This window comes from Muscardinus avellanarius (assembly GCF_963383645.1).
Source record: "Muscardinus avellanarius genome assembly, chromosome: 12".
Lineage (NCBI taxonomy): Eukaryota > Metazoa > Chordata > Mammalia > Rodentia > Gliridae > Muscardinus > Muscardinus avellanarius.
In genome coordinates this window covers 27482391-27507600 of record NC_137798.1, presented here as the reverse complement: position 1 = coordinate 27507600, position 25210 = coordinate 27482391, and positions in this window count along the sequence as shown.

The window sequence follows — 25210 nt, the reverse complement described above, 5'->3', positions numbered from 1 at the left end:
CATGAAGCCCTCCCCTTCACTCTTCCTCGCCATGGCATCTCAGCGCACAGCACCTCCTGCCTGTGTCTGCTCTCCCTCAGGCCTCCTGGACCAGCAGGTCTGGGTGCAGCTGCAGGTGCCTGGGGAGCACTGTGTGCTCACTGCACAGAGGTAGGTGGCTGAGTCGCTGGGCTGGGAGCCTCTGACGTGCAGGGACAGACGCCGGCTGCCTCTGTCCAGCTGTGCTGTGAATCTGCCTTCATCTTTGTCACCACTGCAGTACATGGACACCAGCCACTCAGGGCCTCGCCCAGCATACTGTCTGTACCACCTGAAGTTCTGAGAAGCACTGTCTCTGTAAGTGCAGTTGAGAGAGGCCCTGGCTCCCTCCGGGATGCTGAGGGATGCAGGACTCTGCTCCACCTCCTTCTGTTGGCTGCTCACACCTGTGCAAAAAGACCGTGGTCAGACAAGGAAGAATGGTGGGGTAGTGGATGCTCATTCTCCAGAATTTACATGGTCTTTTCATATGCCTCACACCCTCCCTTAGTTAGAGGGTAAGTGCATTCTTGTTTCTCTTCACAAACATAGAATACATCATAACTTCAAATATTACCCTTCATGTTTCCATTAAATGCCCAATTCACAACTCAGATGAAGCCACAGGATCACTAGGGACACACACAAGGATTTCATCATTCGTTTCTCCCCAGATTCATTGAGGAATCAGATGTCAAACGCTAAACCAAAGAGTTTAGTGTTAATTATATTTATATGAAAATATTTTATAGAAATATTTTAAGGCTTTATCTCTCATCCAGAAACCTCCCTATTGTCAACACATCCTCATCCTCTGAAAACTTGAAAACAACAAATAGGATGTTAAAATTGAAATTAATTACTGTTTCAGGCTGGGGTGTAACGCAGTGATACAGTGTTTGCACAGCATATTAAGGCCCTGAATTTGACCCCCAACACCACAAAAAAGGTGAAATTAATTACTGTATCAGACTTCCTTGCATCCCCATGATCTATGTAACATGATGGTCCCTTAGTTCTCATAGTCCTGCACACGACTTTACACAAAGTCATACATTGTCTTCTATGACCTGGTCATCACTATGCACCTGTCATTCCCAAGTCATACATGAGCTTCCTTTAAACAAAATTCAGACTCCTCATGATATAATATATTGTATGCTGTATTCATGTGACACTCTGAAAAAGACTTGAATAGAAACAAAATAGACTAAGAGTTGAAGAACTTGGAGATGGGAAGTTGTGCTTCCACTAGGATAGCACAAGAGTTTTCTGAGGTGAGAAAACATTATTTTTATATGTGTGTGGTACTAGGGGTGGAACCTAGGGGCCCTATTTTATTTTTATTTGGAAACAGGGTTTCACTACGTTGCTGAAAGTCCAGGTTGCTAAGGCTGACTTCGAGCTTGTGATCATCCTGTCTCAGCCTCCCAAGTACTAGGATTAGAGGCACGTGCCACTAGGCCCAGCTGAGGAAACTGTTCTGTATCATAACTGGGTAATGGTTGTATGAATTTATGCATTCTATTAGAACTCAATGTTCTGTAGAGCTGGACAAATTGGTGCAGGTCAGTAATCCCAGTACTTGGGAGGCTGAGACAGAAGGATCACAGTTTCAAGTATGGCCTCAGCAATATATTAAGACTCTCAACAATCTATCAAGACCCTGTTTCAAAATAAAAAAAAAAATAAGGATTGGAGATATAGCTGAAAGGTAGAATGTTTCTGGGTCCTGCGTTCAATCCCCAGGACCATAATATTTGCCTAATATATTATTGTCCCAATATGGAAACAAAAGGTCCCAGCCATGCCTAGTCTGGTAAGCAAAATAAGAGCACCAAAAAAAAAAAAAAAAAAAAAAAAAACTCAGGTTCTAATCCCGAGAATCCCACTTCATCTCTATGCAGACGTGATTAAGTTAAAGATCCCTAGACAGGGAGAGTATCCTGGGTTCTATGAGCCTTAGATTCAGTCTAATGTGCACTTGTAAGAGAGAGAGAGGGCAACAGGACAACAGGAGCGAGATGCCTGTGTGACCATGGAGGAGGCCACCATCAGAGCTGGAGGAGGTGACCGACATATTCTCCCTACCCCTGTGGATGGGGCGCAGTCCCGCTGACACCTTCATTCCAGCCAGTGACACTGATTTCAAGGTCAGTCCTCCATAACCATGAGATAAAGTTATTAAAATTAAAAATTAAGCTGTGAAGTTTGTTACAGAAGTGACAGGGAAAAAAAATAGCCCAGCCATGGTGCAGGTCAAAGCCTGAATAAGCCAGGACCTAGGTACTAATCCTGCACACTCCGGCTGGAGGATTTTTTTTTCAACCATTGGATAAATTGTCACCTTATCAAAATACAGCAGTTGAGCCAATGATAATCACACTCTTTCTATTTTCATCAAAAAATAAACCAATGAAATATAAGCCATGATTCCCTCTCATTCCAGTTTCACACCACAGGAAAATGGACCAATCAAGAGTCAACATGCGGCTTGGAGTGGTGGCGCATGCTTGTAATTTCAGCATTCGGGAGGCTGACAAGAGGATCGAGGTTTGCTGACAGGCTCTGTTAATTAGCGAGGCCCTTTGCAACTCAGTGAAACCCTGCTTCAAAAAATAAAAAAGACTAAAAAATAGGGCTGAGAGTAAAGTGCAGAGGTAGGATGCCCCTGGGTTTCATCCCCAGTATCGGAGGGGAAAAAAAGTCAACATGTGTTTTTTCTTATTTCTCTGGAAAACTCAGTTGAGGGTTCTACTATAATATTGCTCTTTCCTCTTCAGATATTTTAAACCTAATTTATTCTAATAACTAGAAGGACAAGGCAATTAACTGATAACCAACACCCATAACTGAGTCAGGAATAGTCAATCTCGCCATAACATTTGCCAGTTATATCCATCATTAGGAAGAAAACAGGAGCTCTTGATATGAGCCTACCTTCAACCAGAAGTGGGGAAAGTAGGGAACTTATCACTTGTGCAAATTCTTTATTTTCATAGATTTATCAACACTAAAAGGTACAACTTTTGAAAATGAAACTTGTGATAACAGTGTTTAATTCAGTCAAAACATGAAAATAAAGCAGAGATTTGTAGTGAACTGTCTATAAATTAACCACTAACCAAATTCCTTTCATAATTCACTAGTAAGAGTTGAATCAGGTGGTGGACAAAAATATAATTTTTTTCACATACACCAGAAAGAAAAAGAAGGCAGCAGGTGGGAATTGGGGAAGGGCTGAGTGGGTGCTATGTGCATGTATGCCTCTACCATCTTGTACCCCATTAAGATATATGACTACAATGCACCAATAAAAAAAGAAAAAGAAAACAGCAATAAATTAAATGTTAAAGAATAAATTTAATTACCTTAAACAATGGAGCTTTATCAATGAGTAAAGACATAGATAAATAGTAATAAATGATTCTTTAAAATAAATTAAATTATGTATATCTGAGGTTTACAATACAATGTTATAGGATACATACCAGACCTGCAAAAAATATTTATAATATAGTGAAGCAAATTGCATATCTATCCTTTTGCATAACTTTTTTGTGCTTAACATACATACACACACACACACACACACACACACACACACACACACATAATCAAAGTAGTTACATGGCAAAGCAAATTACTTATCTATCTTCTTGCACAGTAACTTCTGTGGATGTAATAGGCATAGCAAAAATATACTTATTTGACAGAAATTCCCAATTCACTATAACTAACTTTAGTCATTAGAGTGTGTATTAGATCCTATATATCTGCTGCTTTGTATCCTATGGTGAAATTTCAGCAACAAATTTCATTTTTAAAGCCTAGATTATAGGAGAAAATATCACTCATTCATTTTAGAAATTCAGCTAAGACCAGCTTTAGGACTGCTGAACACACAGAGGTACTGGATTTGAGGCTCATGGAGCAGGCAGAGAAGCTCTGTGCCCCCCTCTCCTGCTTTGCGCTATGCATCTCTTCATCTGTCTGTGCATTTCTCACATCACATATGTATATCAGAATATCATGTTGTACTCCTTAGATATACACAATAAAAACTAAATTAAAAATAAATATTATGCAACAGTCAGCCAAGAAAATAGTGTAACTCTTGCTGGGTCATCATTAACCTAATTTTAGTATATACTTTCAGTGTCAATGTATTAGGCTCAACTTGTGAGCAAATAATATGACAATTGCTATACAGGAAAGTCTGCACAAAGGAAGGGGCGTGGCTCCACCCCTTGGCAGGTTTGAGGACAGGCTGCAGGTGTCTGGGGAGCATTGTGCGCTGGCTGCACAGAAGTAGACAGCTGTGTCTCCAGGTTGGGTGGCATTGATGTGCAGGGAGAAGTGCTTGGATTTCTTGTCCAATAAAACCATGAATCTTCTGTCTTGCTTTCTGTCCATATTTGAACGAATATATGTAATGAGCTGAAGACCCTTTCCAGCTTCTTGCTTATACCAAGGGAAATATTCTGAGCCACTGCTTGAATAAGTGCAGTTGATCACAGTGCTGTCTCCCTCCTGGACACTCAAGGTAGAAGGACGCTGCTCCACCTTCTCTCCTCGGCTCACCCCTGGGGAAGAAAAAAACAATTGCCAGGTCATTACTAGCCAGAATTTTCTTTTTCTACAGTAAGCAAAAGAAACCTGAATAAATTCAGTATTCTCCATGGATATCTAAATAGCATCCAGTAAATATACTCTGCTGCCCCCAAATCCTCAACTCACAGTCCAGCAGCAGCCACAAGAGCATGAAGAAAGTGTGAATGGATGTCTTCATTGTTCTCAATTAAGATCAATCAGTCTTGCATCTACCCAGGAGAGCTACTTCTGTTGTCAAGTTATCTTTATTCTTCTAACAGTTATTATAGAGGTTTTTCATACTATCTGCCCAGCCAATAAGGAAAAGGCTCTGCTTCTGCCCCAAGTTAGAACCCAGTGAAATGACGCCACCTCTTTTGCATCAGCTGAGGAAGACTGCCACCTTGTGTTCACATCCTTAACTACGCCAATCGGGACCAAGACACGTGAAAGCAGCAGCAGACCTTACAAAATAGGTCTTAGATCAGGAATTAGATGTAAAGATCAAGGTTGATAGTTGTACATTACTGAGTCATCAGTAATATACTGTAAGGGAGTGCTTCCAATTTATAGTGTATGCAACGATAAACTGAAGGCACATGCTTGAAATTAAGAATTATGATTCATTCTCGAAAACAAATGAAAAAAAGGTCATACTTTCATTTTCAGTAAAATATGTCTTGACTATTTATTCATTACAGAGAAAAACGCTTTCTAAAAAGGACCTGTAAGCCAAAGCTCAAAGTAAGGGAGGTGGTTGAGCGTGGTGGATCATTTTTGTAATCCCAGTACTTGGCCAAAGCTCAAAGTAAGGGAGGTGGTTGAGCGTGGTGGATCATTTTTGTAATCCCAGTACTTGGGAGGCTGAGACAGGAGGATCGCAGGTTCGCAACCAGCCTCAGCAATTTAGTGAGGCCCTCTAAAACATAGTGAAACTCTATTTTTAAAAAGCTTAACAATAGGACTGAGTGTATATCTCCGAGATACAATGCCTCTGTGTTCAATCCATAGTACCAAAAAGAGCAAAGGGGCAACTGAGAATTTGAAATGCATTATCATCTTGGACTTTGATCCTCCAAGGCTGGTCTTACCATTCCCAAATAACAAACAGTTCCAAAGTCAAAGCATGGTGTTGTCTTTCAGCAAAGAGGGATGTGATAAAAAGTAAAGATCAAACTCATTGGTAAGGGAACCGGGGGTAAGTTTTTGAGGTATTATTAGTGCTCCAACTTTAGAAAAAGTTTGACTCATACTTTGGGTTAATTTGTAGTGATAAATTTCAAATGCTGTATGAAAGCTTTTTCTACTGCTGTGTAGCCAGTGTTCTGAAAAGTACAGAACGAATTTTTTAAAAAAATAGGCTACAGCAGGCCATGGTGTTGCATGCTTATAATACAAGCACTTGGAAGGCTGAGACAGGAGGATTGCACAGGTTCGAAGCCAGCCTCAGCTACTTAGTGAGGCTCTCAGAAACTTAGTGAGACCCTGTTTCCAAATGAGGTATAAAAAAGGTCTGGGAGTATAGACCAGAGGCAGAAAATTCACTGGGTTCCACTCCCAGTACCACAAAAAAAATAAGAGGCTACAGATTAAAAGAATGTGTATTGATTCTTGATGTTTTAATTTTTTCTACCAGAGTAGCTGGTATGTTCATAAATGCAATAGCTATAATATTTTTCCTGGAATTTCCTACACTACAAGCCCACCCTCAAACCCTAGACCTCTGCTGCCTTGACCATGGACTTGTATCCTTAACAAAATTTCCTCTCACCTAATAGCCAACCCTCCTGGCATGAACTTATGCCACCTTGTTCATTGATTTTAATCCCAGTTTCCAGTACAGTCTTGTTTCCTCAAAACATAGATAGATAGACCCCTTCAGTCCTATAAATTTCCAGGATTATTCTCTCTCCCAAAAGCCTTTTTTTTTTTTTTTTGCGGTACTGGGAATTAAATCCAGGGACATCCTACCTCTAAGGTACACTCCCAGCCCTAGTTTTCATTCTTTTTTATCTTTGAAACAAGATTTCACTAAGTTGTGAAGAGCCTCACTAAGTAACTGAGGCTGGCTGTGAACCTGCGATCCTCCTGTGTTAGCCTCCCAAGTACTGGGATCACAGCATGTACCACCATGCCCAGCCAACATTCTTTCTCCTTTACATTAACTTCTTGATATTTTCTATACAACAGAATCTAGAGAAGTCTAACTATTGCCTGTGTTGGCAACAGAGAGAGTACAAACAGGAAATGGAACCTAAAGAAGTAAGTAGGAGAAATGACTCCCACAAACCACGACCACCTCGTTTCCAGAAGTGAAGCTCCTTTCCTCTGATTTGTACGCACTAAACCCCTGGAGTTATGGAGAATAAATCTAACCCTCAGTCACATCTCACACCCTTGAAGATCTAAGATGTCTATGAAGATGACTCTCAACTCAATATGTATGTGCATACAGAAGGTATGTGTTCACATTTATACCTCTTCTTGTTATAAACGTTTCATGTATTCTCACGCATTCTGCATAAACTAGAATTCTCAAATCCTTCATTTCACAAAGTTCCCTTTTATCTCATTCAGATACTTTAGGTCACTGTTTGCTATTCTGAATGAGGGCATCCAGAAAAGGACTCTAAACATGACTGTCATTTACAACAATGTCCCACTTAGTCTCAATTTCTTTTTTATTAATTTTTTATTGGTGCCTTATAATCATACATGACATTGGAATACAAGATTTGAGAGGATATACAAGCACACATCATCCAATTGGCCCTCATCCAATCCCCATCCCATTCCCTCCCCCTCCCTCGATACCATGCTTGATTGGTGGTTATTTTTGATGCATTTGTTTATGTACCTCCTGAGTTTTAAAGGGGTTCTATCCTCCCCATTCCATCCGCTCTGACTGGTCATCTTAATTGCTTCTCTATAGGGCCCTTTCTGCAACTCAACCTCCTCCTGTTACCCCTTTCCTCCTAGATTTTGCTAGCTCGAGGAAGCATCTGGTTTTTACTTTCTGTGATATTTCTCTGTGCATGCCACATTGCAAGTTCCGATCCCACTCTTGACATTCCCAGTAGAGGCCTGGCCACCCGGAGGACTCAGAACCTGACCTCGCTGACACCAGCACTGGCCTTGCCTCATGGGAGGCCCCGATACTGGTCTCGCTGGCCCCTGTACAAGCTTAACCCCTCGGCTGGCTCTGGTCCAAGCCTCGGAGACCCAAGCACTGGCCTTGCCTCACAGCAGGCTCCGATCTCAGCCTTGTTGAACCTGGCACCGGCCTAAACCATCGGCAGGCTCCTATCCTGGCTTCGGAGTACGCAGCACCAGCCTAAACCCTTGGCAGTCTTCTATCCTAGCCTTGGAGGCCCCAGCACCAGCCTTGCTTCACCGCAGGCTCCGATCCTGGTCTTGCTGGCCCCGGCACCGGCCTAACCCTCGGCAGGCTCCGATCCCGGCCTTGGAGGCCTCAGTAGCAGCCTTGCCTCATGGTAGGCTCGGATCCCAGCCTCGCTGGCCCTGGCACCGGCTTTACCCCTTGGCAGGCACCGATCCAGGCCTCGGAGGCCCCAGCACCGGCCTTGCCTCATGGCAGGCTCCAATCCCGGCATCGCTGGCCCCGACACCAGCCTAACCCATCGGCAGGCTCGATCCAGAACTCGAAGTCCCCAGCACTGGCCTTGCCTCATAGCAGGCTTCAATCCTGGCCTTGGAGGCCTCAGTAGTGGCCTTGCCTCACAGCAGGCTTTGATCCCGGCCTTGCTGGCCCTAGAACCAGCCTAACCGATCGGCAGATTCCAATCCCGACCTCTAAGGCCCCAGCACCAGCCTTGCCTCATAGCAGGCTCCGATCCAGGCCTCGCTGGTCCCAGAATTGGCCTAACCCATCAGCAAGCTCCAATCTAGACCTCGAAGGCACCAGCATCAGCCTTGCCTCACAGCAGGTTCTGATCCTAGCCTTGCTGGCACTGGCACTGGCCTTACCCCTCAGCATACTCCTATCCCGGGCCTTGGAAGCCCCAGATTTGGCCTTGCCTCGTGGCAGGCTCCGATCCCGGCCTCGCTGGCCCCAGCACCAGCCTAACCCATCGGCAGACTCCAATCCAGACCTCAAAGGCCCCAGCACCGGCCTTGCCTCATGGCAAGCTCTGATCCCAGCCTCTCTGGCCTCAGAACTGGCCATACCCCTTGGCAGGCTCTGATCCCAGCCTTGAAGGCCTCAGTAGTGGCCTTGACTCATGGCAGGCTCTGATCCTGGCATTGCTGGCCCTGGCACCGGCCTTAACCCTCAGCAGGCTCCAATCCAGACCTCGAAGGCCCCAGCACTGGCCTTGCCTCACGGCAGGCTCCAATCCCAGCCTCGCTGGCCCCGGAACCGGCCTTACCCCTCAGCACGCTCCGATTTCAGCCTCTCTGACACCAGCACTGGCCTTGCCTCATGGCAGGCTTCGATGCCGGCCTCGCTGGCCCCAGAACCAGCCTAACCCATCAGCAGGCTCCAATGCAGACCTCGAAGGCCCCAGCACCGGCCTTGCCTCACGGCAGGCTCAGATCTGGCCTCGCTGGCCCTGGCACCAGCCTAACCGCTTGGCAGGCTCCGATCCCTGCCTTGGAGGCCCCAGCACTGGCCTTGCCTCATAGCAGGCTCCAATCCCGACCTCGCTGACCATGGCACCGACCTAACCCCCCGGAAGGCTCCTATCCTCACCTTGGAGGCCCCAGTACAGGCCTTGCCTCACGGCAGATTATGATCCCGGCCTTGCTGGCCCCAGCACTGGCCTTTCCCCTCGGCAGGCTCTGATCCTGGCCTCACAACTGGCCTTGCCTCATGGCAGGCTCCAATCCCAGCCTTGCTGGCCCCAGCACTGGCCTAACCCCTCGGCAGGCTCTGGTCCCCTCCTTGGACGCCCCAGCACCGAACTTGCCTCACGGCAGGCTCCAATCCAGGCTTTGCTGTCCCTGTCACTGGCCTCACCCCTCGGCAGGCTCCAATCCGAGCACCCTCTTCACTCAGCACGTTGTCCCACTTTCCCGAGGGTGCATGGTGGTGGCATTCTGCCTCTGGGATTATTTCTTCAAAAGTTCCAGGTGTATTGCATCAGAACTCTGCCTCCCCTGAGTACTGGCCCCTGCCATTGGCGTTTCCTCCACCATTTCAAATCTTTGTGAAGCTATTTTCCCACACTGCATATTGTCCAGTGTTCCTAAGCATGCACGACGGTAGCATTCCACCTTTGGGGCAATTTCTTCAGAAGATCAGGGTGAGTTGGATCCGATCTCTGCCTCTCCCAAATATAAGCCTCCACTGCCATCATGGCCACCACTACCCACACCGCCTTCCTCCTAGGTCCTGCTAAACTCTCTCCTAACAGGTGATGTCCAGGATTCTTAAGGATGTAGAATAGAAGCAGTCCTCTTTCGTGGGGATTTTTTCCAAAAGTTCCAGTTGTTCAGTTGGATATGTTTTGTCTGCATCTCCATGATACTGGCTGCTGCTGCGGCCATCTTGACTTCACTCAAATATTTTTCTTTTCTTTTTTCTTTTCCTTTTTTTTTTTTTTTTAATAAGAGAAGACAGTATGAGTGGTTTGAGGAAGTTGTGGCTATCACGCACTTGGTAGCAATGAATTTTTTTTCCTTCCTTGCTTCCAAAAGTGGAGTTCAACAGTCTCACCATGCAGAGCAGATTCTGCTGTTCTATGTGCACCATGCCCTGGTTTAGCACAGCAGAGCTGGGTTCCTCTGTACACGTGGTTAGGTCTCCTCTTTGGTACCAGGCCTCCCGGAACTTGGGCTCGGCCTCCTGTCCTACACCATGCCTTCCCGGGGGTAGGCTTGACCACGCCCCCACCCTGGGGCCCAGGGCCTTGCAGGCTTGGACCTCTGCACCTTCTGGGGGGCAGGTGTGCCCTGCATGACATCCGTCCATGGGCCCATGGCCTTGCGGCCTGGACTTCCGAAACCTCCAGGGGTAGGTGTACCCCACTGGGTCCCCCCTCCTCCGGGGCCCAGGGCACCGCATCCCGCCCCCTTTCCTTTGGGGGGCTGGCATGCCCCGCTCGACCCTGCCCAGGGGCCCAGGACCTTGCAGCCAGGACCTCTGGATCTTCCAGGGGGCAGGCATGCCCTGCCCGACCCCTGCCTTTGGGCCCAGGGCCTTGCGGCCCGCCCCGGTCTTTCCAGGGCCAGGCATGCCCCACTCGACCCCTGCCTGGGACAGAGGGCCCTGCAGCACAACCCCTGTTCTTTAGGTGGGCAGGCATGCCCTCCTTGACCCTCGACCGTGGGCCCAGGGCCTTGCAGCCGGCACCCCCAAACCTACCAGGGAGCAGGCATGCCCTGCTCAACCCCTGCCGGTGGGCCCAGGGCCTTCTGGCCCATCCCAGTCATTCAGGGGGGCAGGCGTGACCAGCTCAACCCCTGCCCGGGCACCCAGGGCCCTGCGACCTGGCCCAAACCTTCCCGGGGTGGGGGTGGGGGGAGCAGGCGTGCCCCGCTAGACCCCTGTCTGGGGGCCCAGAGCCCTGCAGCTTGGCCCAGCCCGAACCTTCCTGGGGTCAGGCGTGCCCGCTTAATCCCCGGCCAGGGGCCCAGGGCCCTGCCTAGTCTCAATTTCAATGACTATTTTTTCTGGCACTTATGAGTGATGCTCCTTATGTTTGCATCCTTCCTTCAAGCATGTCCTCTGGGATAAAGAATATGCAATATGACTTTCAAGAAATTCCTTAGAGTTCATCTGCGTGTTGAGGATGATCCTTCTACTTCAGCTCACCCCACAGCAGCCAGTGAGGGGGCTGATGTGCTGGTAGAAGGACAGTGGGCCACCCTGAATCTCCTTACCTCCCCAGTGTCGCGCATTTACTCACATTGGAACTCTCTAGTCTGCCACAAGCTGATGAGACCAAGGCTTTCTGAAACCCAGACTGTGTGGCTTACAGAGAGATTCCCTTTGCTCAGAAATTTGGTCCTACTGGAATGAGGCAGAGAACAGAATGCTAAGGGAATGAGAAAATACAAGTTCCTCCTAATTTCACCCATTTACTAGATAATTGGTATTTCTTTGGGGGGATTTGTTTTGTTTTGTTTTGTTTTGGTACTTGGGATTGAACCCAGAGACATTCTACCTCCAAGATACACCTCTAGCACTTTTCATTTCTTATTTTAAAACAAGGTCTTGCTAACTTGCTGAGAGTCTTATTAACTGACTGAGGTCAGCCTCCCAACTGTGATCCTCCTGTCTCAGTTTCCCAAGTACTGGGATTATAGGCATGCACTGCCACACCTGGTTTAGCTAATTGTTTTATACTGTCATCTTATGTATAGTTTTTGCCATTGTAAAATGAAGTTGGACTAAAGGATTTTTAAAGCATATTATAGCTATGAAATTTTTTTGCACAATACAATAGATAAAATATTTATAGATGGGTGTGAGAGAGGTGGAATTGTATGAAAGTGGGGAAAAATCATCCTGTACCATGAAATTCTAAGACATCTTTATTTTCACATGCAATCTACTATGTCTGAGGGGATCCTCACCAACGCTTGGGCCTCTTCAGCAGACACAAGGTGCTCTGTTACCATCTGCATTTTCACTCCTCACATGCCATCAGGACTGATGGTGGATCAAAAGGAGAATAAAACAATATTAAATGGAATAATACAGAGCCGGGCATGGTTGCACACATTTGTAATCCCAGCATTCGGGAGGCTGAGACCGGAGGATCACAGTTTTCAGACAGTCTCAGCTACTTAGTGAGGCCCTCTGCAACTTAGTGAGACCTTGCTTCAAAATAAAAATACAAAATAGGACAGGTGATGTAGCTCGGAGGTCAAATCCCCAGACCCACAAAAATTGAATAAATAAATAAAACAGGACTTTACCAAGTATAAACATCATCACAGACAGCAATATGGGGGTGGACTCCATGGTTGAGGTCTAAGTAAGGAGGATGCAGATTTCTGAAGATCTACTTCTTGTATTTATACTTAAACATGACAGATTTTTTTTTTTTTGGCACCCGGGCTTTCTACCTCTGGGCTATACTCCCAGACCTATTTTATATTTTATTTGGAAACAGGGTCTCACTAAGTTGCTGAGAGGCTCACGAAGTAGCTGAGGCTGGCTTCGAACCTGTGAAATCCTCCTGTCTCAGCCTCCCAAGCGCTGGGATTACAAACATACACCACCACGCCACGCCCGCCTTTATCAGCTCTTTCTTAAACACCCGGGCATACCTCAGCAACTTTGAGGACCTGGGTAAGGTGGATGAGTGACTAATAGGTAAAGCAAAAGCACTTTCTCTAACATCCTGATTGATTCCTGCTTGAGCCGCCCTCCTTCCAAGTGGAGCTTGGTGATTCTAGATTCCCAGCCAGCATTGCCTATAAAATGTATGGAAACACGGGGCACAGTGAAACCTTGGAACCCCTTGTTCAAGCGAAAGAAAAAAGTAATAAAGCATAGGGCCAAAGTAATGTGAGATAGAGCTTTCTTTACAGAAGAGTGTATCACTTGGAAAACACAATTTGATTAGCAGCGATGCAGAAATAACAATATAAACTTAAATATTGTTAAAAAGCATTACAAGTTTATATGAAAAATCTCTAAAATTGTGTGGTGGATATGATGTCTTGATTATTTATATGGCATTCTGGCTTGCTTTTCTTTAATGTAACTTATTAGATTTTGAAAATGTGTTCTTTGAGCAACTTCAGCTGCGAGCAGTGTAAGTGAAAGTGCTGTCACGTGCCCTGGGCCAATGCAAGACCAAAAACAAGAGCTTTTATCATTTCTGATTTTGAGAAATGAGGCAACAGATACTGGCACTATACAAAATATTTTATAGCCTGTTTTATCATAAAATTTTAGCATAAATATCTGATAACTTAGTTTGAAATACAAACATTAGTAAATCTAGGGCTGATGTTTCTCCGGAAACAATTTTCTAAGATGATTTAATTCCTCATACAAATCAGTTTCCTGTAAGTGTGAGTTTAACTTTAAATGTAAATTTATATATCAGCATTTTAATATTTCTGACATTTTCTGAAACTTGAAATCTGATAGATTGAAAGAAGCTTTGTAATTAACTGTACATAACTCAGGACATTTGTTTATGTATTCTATTGCTCTAATGTCACCTGTAATAAAAATTAATTTTATAGTTATCATGTCTGGAGCCAGGCATGGTGGCGCATGCTTGTAATCCCTGCGCTTGGGAGGCAGAGACAGGAGGATGGTGCAGGTTCGAAGCCAGCCACGCTGGCTTAAGTGACCCTGTTTCCAAATAAAAATATAAAATAGGTCTGGGAGTGTAGCCCGGAGGTAGAAGGGCTTCCAGGAACCCCAGTACCACCAAAAAAATAAAAAAAGTTATCATCTGTGGAAATTCAAATTTTCATGTGGCTTCATTCAAAATGCCACATGAAAACAGGATATGTCTCCATCCACTACTATCTTTACGTGTGTGTGTGTGTGTGTGTGTGTGTGTGTGTGTGTGTTTTACTGAGGATTGAATCCAGGTTCACTGTAACTATAAACTACACTAATAGCCCTATTTTCTTTTACATTTTGAGACAGATTCTCATGAATTTGCAGATGGCCTTGCTAAATTGCTGACACTGGCTTCAAACCTGAGATCTTTTGTCTCATTCTCCCAAGTACTGGGATTACAAGCCTATACCACCATGGTCAGCTCTATCTTTACATTTAATTTTTAGTATTAAGCCTATAGATACTCACTCCACAATTTGGCAGTTTCTAAGCTTTTCAAAAGATTATAATAATTTCATACCGGCATCAACAGTCGCCTTGAGGACCACAAAGACCAGGGAGACCCCAGCACACACAGGGACTTAGAATGGGCCACAGCTGCTCACTCCTGGGCCTCCTGCTGCACCCTCCAGGCTGAGCTGCTGCGCTCCTGTCCTGAAGCCCTGTGTCTCCTCTGCCATGCCCTGTGGGACTGCACAGGTCTCGCCCAGGAAGCTGGTCCCGCTCCCAGCCTCAGTGAAGTTGCGCATTTGTCCTCTTCACTCAGGCTCCCACTCCTTCCCAGTCAATCCCTCACATTAACACAGATCTTTTTTTGTTAAGAATTTTTAGTGCATTGTATTTAAACATCATAATAGGGTAAAAAAAACTTGTGTAGACATAAATACACACATCACTCAGGCTGCCCCCACCCAGTCCCCACCTCACTCCCTCCCTGTCCCTCCCTCCCATGCTCCGCTTAGTGGTTCACTTCGATATGAATAAGTACATCATGCACTTTAAAGGATTTCCCTCCCCCACCTCCAATTCCCACAGTTAGGTTGCCTTATTTGCTCCTCTATAGGATCCCTTTTTCACCTGGAGTTCCTTCTATGACCCCATTCACCTTAGCTTTCACATATTAGGGAAAGCATCCGATTCCTTGCTTTTTGCGACTAACTAATCTCCATTAGCATATGTCCTCAAGATCAATCCATTTCCCTGAAAGTACCACAATTGTATTGTTTTTATAGCTGAGTAAAATTCCATTGTATACATATCCCACAGTTTTGTAATCCATTCATCTGCTGATGGACATCTTGCCTGGTTCCACAGTTTGGCTATGGTGAATTGTGTAGCTATGAACATAGATACACATGCATTAGTTTGGTAGTTTGGTTTCCTTTCTTTTGGGTAGATACCCAGAAGTGGTATTGCTGGATCGAATGGTAGATTTGTTCCCACTCTTCTGAGGATTCTCCATACTGTTTTGCAAAGTGGTTGCACTAATTTGCAACCCCACCAACAATGTTTTAGAGCCCCCACTTCTCCACATCCTCACCAGCATCTGTTGTTGTTTGTGTTTTGAATGATTGCCATTCTAGTTGGAGTCAGGTGAAATCTCAGAGTAGTTTTGATTTGCATGTCTCTGATTGCCAATAATGTTGAGCATTTTTTGATGCATTTATTGGCCACTTGAATTTCTTCTTTCATGAAGTGTCTATTTAGTTAGCTTGCCCATATTTTGATTGGATGATTTATTTTTTAGTGTTGAGTTTCTTGAGTTGTCTGTATATTCTAGATATTAGTCCTCTATCGGAAAGGTAGGTGGCAAAAATCTTCTCCCATTCTGTTGGCTCTCGATTGCGGTTCTTGACAGTTTCCTTTGCTGAACAGAAGCTCTTCAATTTCATGCAATCCCACACATTGATTCGTATTTTGGTTTATTGTGCCTTTGAGGTCTTGTTGAGAAAGTGTTTATCTTTGCCTATGTGTTGCAGTGTTGGACCTATGCCCTCTTCGAAGAGCCTTAAGCTCTCTAGTCTAATTTCCAGGTCTTTGATCCATCTTGAATTGACTCTTGTGCCGAGTGAAAAAGTGGGATTAATTTCCAATTTTCTGCATATGGTTAACCAGTTTTGCCAACACCATTTGTTGAAGAGGCTGTCTTTTTTTCCAGTGAATGTTTTTGGCCCCTTTGTCAAAAATCAATTGGCTGAAAGTGTGGACTTGTTTCTGGGTCTTCTATTCTGCTCCATTGGTCTATGTATCTGCTTTTTTGCCAGTACCATGCTGTTTCTATTACAATGGCTTTGTTGTATAGTTTAAAGTCAGGTATTGTGATTCCTCCTGCATGTTTTTTGTTGCTGATAACTACCTTAGATATTCTGGGATTTTTGTTATTCCAGATAAATTTAAGGACTGATTTTTCTATGTCTGTGAGAAATGATCTTGGTAGTTTAATGGGCATTGTGTTGAATCTGTAGATCACTTTTGGAAGGAAGGCCATTTTAATAATATTTATTCTGCCTATCCATGATATGGAATATCTTTCCATCTTCTAAGATCTTCGATTTCTTTTTTCAGTGTTTTATAATTTTCTTTGTAGAGATCTTTTACCTCCTTGGTTAAGTTTATTCCTAAGTATTTTATTTTTTTGTGGGAGATCCTGAGTGGCAGTGTTTTCTGTATTTCTTTTTTAGTGGATTTATGGTTGGTGTACAGAAAAGCTTCCAATTTTTTAAGATTGATTTTGTATCCAAATACTTTGCTGAATTTGTTGATAAGTTTGATAAGCCTTTTGGTTGACTTCATTGGGTATTTTAAGTATAGTATCATGTCTTCTGCAAATAGTGAAAGTTTAAGTTCTTCTTCTCCTATTTGTACTCCTCTGATTTCCTTTTCTTGCCTATTGCGCTGGCTAGAGTCTCAAGTGCTATATTGAAAAGAAGTGGTGATAATGGACATCCTTCTATTCTTTCTTTTTTAGGGGGAATTCTCACAGTTTTCCCCCATTTAATATGATGTTGGCTGTGGGCCTATTGTAGATGGCCTTTATGATGTTGAGGTATGCTCCTTCTATTCCAATTCTCTGCAATGCTTTTAGCATAAACAGATATTAGATTTTGTCAAGTGCTTTTTCAGCGTCTATTGAAATGATCATGTGATTGTTGTCTTTGGTTCTGTTTATTTGATTAATTACATGGATTGATTGCCATATGTTGAACCAGTCTTGCATCCCTGAGATGAACCCTACCTGGTCATGATATATGATTTTCTTTATGTGTTTTTGAATGCATGTTGCTAATATTTTGTTTAACAGTTTTACATCCAAATTCATCAAAGATATATAGGCCTGTAGTTCTTCCTTAAAACCTGAGGGTGCAATGCTGGGATTTCTCCTGTAGGGGCTGTCATTTCACTTATGTTTGTAGTGGCGCAGGGCTGGAGAATCCCTGGAGCCTTCGTGGGCGTGGTTAACTTCCTGCCTTTTTGGCAATATGGCGTCACTGCCACGCCCTCGATCATGAGGCTGGCGTATCTCCCTCTGGATTGAGCTCTGCTCTGAATCCCTGGAGACCATGATGGGTTTGGCCACTGAAACTTTTAGCTCATCTTCACACTGAAAGAACTGCTCAATTACATCCACCTGGAATGCAACTGGTTGCATCATCTCCTTTCCTGATCCTCCCTGGACTCTGGTTCTGTGATGCAAGGTGGCAGTGGCCACTATGCCAATGCCATGTCGAGCCAGTTTCTTTTCCGTTTCTCTGTTTTTTCTAGTCTTCTTTTTTCTGTCTCGTGTATTTATAGCTTTATTTCTCTATTGAAAGTATGTTCTGCTTCTTTAAGGCATTATTTTTACCACTATGGAGATCGAGTGTCAGCAGTGCTGATAGAAGCTGCCTTACGCGGTCACCATCTTCCCTCCTAACACAGATCTTGCAAGGTTGAAATGCCATTTGTGTTGCGATTGATCCACAAGCAGGTTTACACCTTGGGTTTGGTTGGCAGAGGTCTTGTATGGGGTGACAGCAAAAGAAGGTTTATTTGGGGTAGTGATGGAATGAAGCAGATTTTAACCTGCATCAGATTAAAGTTAATCAGAATTTAAATAATGTTTGAAAATAATGGGTAGTAGATTTGTTCAAATACAAGGAATGCCAGTGGATTTTAATGTAACAAAGGGGAAATTTCAAAAAGCTCATTTTAAAGTGTGCTATTTTAATAAGACTAAACTATGTACTTTTGCAAGTGCTGTGTATAAACACATTACACAAATTTAACAACAGATATTGTTTGCATCCCAGAGTCTCTGCACAGGCTAGCTCAGAGCACAAGCTCTGATGTCAAACCTCCCAAGTGGGAATGCCACCAGCTGTGACCATGGGAGGCAGGCAGAGGCCAGCTCAGAATCCTAACTGATTCATATGCAAAGTGAAGAAGTATTGTCAGCACTTATATCACCTATGTAATGACCTTGACAGACAGCCTGACAGTGACATGAAAGGATTTTCTATTATATTTTTTCATGGATTCAAGCAGTAAAAAGTAAAAACAGAAAAACAAAACAAAAATACAAACTTTTCTTTTCTTTTCTTTTCTTTTTTTTAGGGTAAATTGGGGTCCAGAAAAGCACACACAAAACCAACCTATGGGTGGGGACGTGGGACAGAGAATAAAACCACTTAAAACCAAAGTAAAGAGTGTGTGTGTGTGTGTGTGTGTGTGTGTGTGTGTGTGTGTGTGTTTTCCCATACCTTTTATGCTGTTTCCTGGAAAATTAAACAATTCAGTGTTACTATTAGTGAATGATCACTTCTCAAATTCTTATTCATTAAAGTAATGTATGTGTAATTTACATACTCTGGCAGGGCATCTGTGAAATGTCTAATGTTAAGGGAGGTAGGTGCCGTGGTATACACCAGGACCCCAAAGCTGAGCAGGTCTGCTGTGCCATTTCCCTGGGCAGGTGCAGCTGCAGTTTGGGGCCAGGCTGCAGGGCACCTGGGAGCAGTGTGCCTCCCTGCACAGAGGTAGGTGCCTGAGTCTTCCAGCTGAGAGGCCTCGATGTGCAGGGAGCTGGAGAGCTCCTTAGAATTGAATGTTGACGTCAACCTCCCCTTCTGCTTTGTTCCTGAAGCCATGAAAAACAGACTGATGAGGCCGCCCCCGGACTTCTGCCGGAACCACTGCACAGCGTTCATGGTGGTAGAAAAGTTGCATCTCAGAGCAGAGCTGGCTCCCTCCTGGACACTCAGGGCTGCAGGACTCTGCTCCACCTGCATCCCTCTCACCCCTGCTTGGACAGAGAGAAGCAAACAGCTGATGTCACAGGGAACCATTGAGCAGTTTCCAACCCTGTAAACACCAGGGGACGCCCATGGGATGAGGACAGCCAAGGAGCTTCCTGTCAGCCCCCCTCCCTCCCTCCGGCTGTCAGCCCTGGACACCCCAGCCCACCTGGGAAGAACCCAACTCACAGCAAACCTGCACCCACAGGAGCCCCAGCAGAGCCCCCGGGCTCCTCTCCATGGCTCCGTCTGTTGCTGAGGTGTCTGGTCCCTGCTCTGGAGAGCGTCAAGGCTCCAGCTGAGACAAACTTGTCCTCACAGCAACAAGTTCCACTGACTCACAGACACCAGACACTTCGGAGCTCTGTCCTCCTCCCTGACAGGAGACCCCGCCCACGGAGGCCCAGGAGGGTTGGGCAGGGAGAGCTCCAGAATTGTGAGTGAGAACAGTGCAGGGCAGGGCTGGAGGTAGGCGCATGCTTCCAGTGAATGGAGACAGAAGGGCTTGTTTCTTGTAATAGTTTATGTAAGAAAAATTTATGGGAGGAAATGTGTAAAGAAGGCTGATGAACTTTAGGAAAGGACCAATGTCTGAATTGGGTTAAGTAGAGTACTGAAAAATCACAGAAAGAGTAATCTCATTTCCCAACTTACATAGCTTGAAAAATGATTTGAGAAATCAATTATATGGAAACTCTGATAAAGGGAAACTTTTATAGCATGAATGCTGTATTAGGAGATGAACATAATATCTTCAATTCACAAGATCATGCTTTGCAAAGGACCTGTTTCCAATAACAGTTTAGTCATTAGAAAATAAATAGGACCTTTATACAATGCCCATCCTTATTTTATTGTCTAGCTCTCCCCCCTCCTGCCCCACCCTTTCCCCGATACCCTGCAGGACACAGAGCTGACTCCAACCAGGCCACACATAGCTGGCCAAGTTTATTAGTGGCCTCTCGCTTTTCCTATTTCCTTCTCATCTATTTCTTCTTTCTTCTAGCTTCAGAGAACATATGTGAAAATGTTGGGTATCTGGGATCTTGGGTTGTTTTCAATTTCAGTGAATTTTTAGAATTGTACTCATAACATTTTTAAATGAAAACAGGCTGGAGATGTTTTCACCGCACCACCATGCTCACAATGCCCAGAAAATTCCAATTCCCTGCCTCTGCTCAGAGAATCCTCCTTTTAATGGACTCATAGACCCAATAGCTCCATTCTATAGAGACCAGGGGCTCCAGCCTTCTAGGGTTCTCTATAGAATGGCAGAGCTCTAATCCGGAGATGAACTTTACACAAACACCCCCTCATCCTTGCTGTCTGTGATCTGGCTCATCTGTCTGTTCTCTGGTCTCTGAATTGTTCAACCCTCTGGGATCCTAGAAAGTCTTTTCTCCTGCAGCCTGGAGCGCCCCCTAGTGAACAGAAGCCGCCAACACATCCCCTAAAGCCCAACAGGTCCTCAGCTGCCACACAGCCCATTCCCTCTCTGAGAGCTCCTGATGCAGGGACTGCAGATGGTCAGGAGCAGAGTGGCTGCCTAAATCAGTGGGGGTTAGATGAAAACCACTTGGAAAGTGTTATTTCATGGAAATAAAATTTTAAAATAAGTTGGTAGTTTTCATCTTGCACTATTTATTTGATTTTTCTTAGCTCAAAATAATCCATAAACATTTATTGAACTTGTATGAAGAGTGAGTAATAAGAATATATAAAATGAAAGGAGACACTAGTTTACAGTCTCTTGGAGAAGACAATAATACACATATATATGTCTATTACATATTTTGTTACAATCTCAAGAGCAGGACCCTGAGAGGAGCTGGAATGGAAGCTGTCTGATCCAGAGGTGGGAGGGATCCTCACATGGGCCGTCAGACCGGAACTTATGAAGGAAGTGGACATATCCCTCATGAGAAGGATGGAGACGAATGTTGGTAAGTATTTATGATGGCTATGACCTTTTATTAGGTTCACTATTAGGAAAAATCATGAATACATGAATTAGTAAAAATAAAAAGACACTACTTACAGATCAAAATGCTTTTGACTTCTCTCCCCAACCCTGGAGCATTCAGCACTGGCCACCCTGACTCCTCCTTCATCTTCCCAGTTGGGAGCGAAGCTCTCAGGGCTCACTGTCGATTGACAGTTGTATACCAACTAGGGGAATAACAAGAAATACACAGTATATCATTTATAGTTTTTATATGATACAAAATGATACGTGTGTGTATACCTTTTTTAACTTGATTTCTAATCTCAATAAATTCCATAGGTCTCTTTTTGTTAGCACAGATAGGGTCTGCCACTGCCTTGCACCTTATTATGAACATACTTCAGTTTATTCAATTCTTCTTTTGGTGAACACTTAGGTGTTGGTTATTTCATTATCAAATACAACTCTGCAGAAAATTGTGGAAGGCATTCCTCCTTATTCACAAAGCTCCTGTTCCTCTAGGAGCAGAAATGAGGAGGCGGTACTAGCACCACCCAGATGGCAGCAGGTGGAAAGCTCTCCAAGAAAGTGGGAAGACTTGGGGCAGAGGCTGAGAAGAGGGGGGAGCTCATGTTCTCATTACCACGCAGATAGCTTGTGCTTTATTATTTTCTTGATTTGTGCATTTGTGCTACATTTTAACAGGTCATTTAATAAACTCTGAAATTATTGTCCTATGTATAACTGGTGTATATTTTTCTCCAACCAGCTACTCAAGTGATTCTAAGTGTATAAGTCAACTGGAAGAAAGTGACACCCAAGGAGAAGTGGAATGTGCTAGAAAAATGTAGAATGGCATTGTGGAAAGGAAGAAAGAGTGACTCAGGGCATAGAAAACAAATGTATGGTAGGTATAATAATATACACATGCATACATATGTATATACACAATTTAGGGTATTTATAAGAAGAGAAATATACTTTACATTTTCTAAAATGTTAAAAAAAAAAACTAGCTGGGCGCAGTGGTGCATGTTTGTGATCCTAGTACTTGGGAGGCTGAGACAGGAGGATCTGGGTTCGCGGCCAGGCACAGCTACTTAATGAGCCTCTCCAAAACATAGTAACACCCTGTTTCAAAATCAAGAATAAAAATTCAGGCTGGGCATGGTGGCACATGCTTGTAATCCCCACGCTTGGGAAGCAGAGACAGGAGGATCCTGCAGGTTCGAAGCCAGCCGCGTGCGCTGGCTTAGGAGACCATGATTCCAAATAAAAATGTAAAAATAGGTCTGGAAGTGTAGCCCGGAGGTAGAAGGGCTTCCAGGAACCCCAGTACCTCCAAAAAATAAAAAATAAAATAAAATAATAAATTAAAAATTCACACTGGGGGTGTATCTTGGAGGGAGAATGCCCCTGGGTTCAATCCCCAGCACCACAAATAAAGTAAAATAAAATAAACTAAAAACTTCATCATCAAGCAGAAGATATAAAAAGGGAAGTAATCCCACTTGTAGTGGCACACACCTATAATCCCAGTACTTGGGAGGCTGAGACAGGAGCAGCTCAGATTTGAGGACAATCTCAGCAACTTAGTGAGGCACTCAAAAACTTAGTGAGACCTCTTTTCAAAATAAAAAATAAGCCGGGCGTGGTGGTGCATGCTTGTAAGCCCCGCGCTTGGGAGGCAGACACAGGAGAATCACGCAGGTCAAAGCCAGCCTCTCTGGCTTAAGAGACCCTGTTTCCAAATTAAAATATATATACATCAATAGGTCTGGGACTGTATCCCAGAGGTAGAAGGGCTTCCAGGAACCGCAGTACCACCAAAATATAAAAAAAAAATAAAAAATAAAATATTGGGGGTGTAGCTTGGAGGTAGAATGGGGTAATCATCAGTACCAATAAGTAAGTAAATAAATTAAGAATGTACCAAGTACCACCAAAATATTGAAATTTAATCCAAATATATCAATAATAAAAAATTCTAAAATTATCTGAGTGAATTAAAATAAAAAGTCTTGCTACATACTATTTGAGTAAAACATTTAAAAAAATAAGAAAGCAGAACGTATAGCATGGGATTCTTCCTGCTATGTCATGTGCAAGGACTGACCACCCACTCTCCCCTGTCCATTCTCTAAAGTACCACACTCACCAAAGTGCATCCCCAAAGCACGTCGATACTGGCAGTAAAAGAAGAGGCAAAAGAAGAGCATGTTAGCGAAATTAGCTCTTGAGGAGGTCAAGTCCAAGAAAAGAGGGAAATAAACATGCAAGTTAAAAAGGCAATACATGTTCAGAGAGAAACGAGAGGTGGGAAAGAAAGGAAAATGGAGAGAGATAAAATACCAGGAATAAACGGGGATTTAGCTGCAGAAGAGGATGTTACTAAAAGTGGAAAATTCTATAACGTGAAATATTTTAAATAGCAGAGAAACAGCCACATCTGAATATCCACTTTTAAACTTTTAGCACTGGTCCCTCAATCTTCTTTCTTTTACAGTTTGGAGCATTTTTATGAGTTGTTTGTAAACACATTTCTCGGCTGTCTTTATTGTGCATGTAGCTGTCCTTTCAGCTCTATTTTCCTTCCTCTACTTCTGTAAGACATTTTGGCTATACCACTTCATTGAATTCCCAGCCTCTATTATCTCTCAACCCATCCCATCAAAGTTTTATTCCTTCCACCCTCACTGGAGCAACTCCTGCCAGTGCTGCCTCTCAAATGCTCAATTAATTCAGCGTGGTTTTCTCTTTTGACCTAGGAACAGCACTCGGCACATGGGACCACATTGTCTTCACTCACTTTTTTCACTTGGCTCCCCGAGTGACATACTTGCCTGGCTCTCCTAGGCCCTCGCGTGCGTGTGCATCTTTATACTCACGTCTCTGGGCCACAGGTTTGGTGCTCAGGACCCAGTCCATCAACTGCCCAGTGCTCTCGTCGAGTTTCAAGACTAACTGGTGCTCACACTTAGAAGGTTTAAGCTAAGCATATAATTTTTGACTCCATTCTCCTCCAGATGTTTCGAAATATCTTAATCAGTGGAAATAATATTTTGGAGACCACTTCTATTTGTAATGTGCTATGTGTATGTGTACATGTATGTGTAAATACTCTCATATGTGTATACTCTTCTCCACCATGGAATTAAACTAGAAGTGCTGTGACTACAAGGACTTTGAATTTGATAAAACAGTGAGAAGAATGATCAAAATAGGCCTGATGAGTTTTCTGTCGTATAAATGTTAGTGAAACATGGATACTTTGAATGTAAAAGTGTTTAGGGTCTAAAATAGTCACATTAATCTCTCTCTCTCCCTCTCTCTTCATCTCTCTCTCTCTCTCTCTCTCGCATGCACACACACACACACACACACACACACACACACACACACACACAAGAAATAAAACATTAGAAAATAGCCTCCACTAATCAGAATTTGATTTTAGCAGGTATCCAAGAACCTATTAAGCATTAGCCCAATTTTTTTCTTTTTCTTTTCTTTTCTTTTCTTTTTTTTCTTTTCTTTTTGTAGTACTGAGGTGGAACCCAGGGACATTCTACCTCTGAGCTATACCCCTAGACCTATTTTTTTATTCTTTTATTTTGAAACAGGGTCTTCCTGAGTTGCAAAGGGCCTAAGTAGCTGAGACACTTCATGAACCGTGATCCTCCTGTCTCAGCTTCCCAAATGCTGGGATTACAAGCGTGTGTCACCACACCCAACATTAGCTCAATTTCAAATGCTGTGATCTAAGGGAAAAGCCAGTAGAGGTAAACAAATTTCAGATTTATTAGCCATTCAATAAAATTTAAAATGAAACCTTAGATTATATTTCAGTTGATATATTTTAAATGAAAATCACATTAATATGAATTAAAAATACATTTTTCAGAAAAGTTCTAGTGACAAATACAGGTTCATTTGACTTAGAAGTCTATTAAAGAATTATGTACCAGGAATAATTATTCTAATCATGATTTATGTGAAAAAATATTAAATTATGCTTTAACATACATAGATATATTGTATATTTATTATTTTTTGTTCTTTATTTTGAAACAAGGTCTCACTATGTTGCAGAGGGCTTCACTA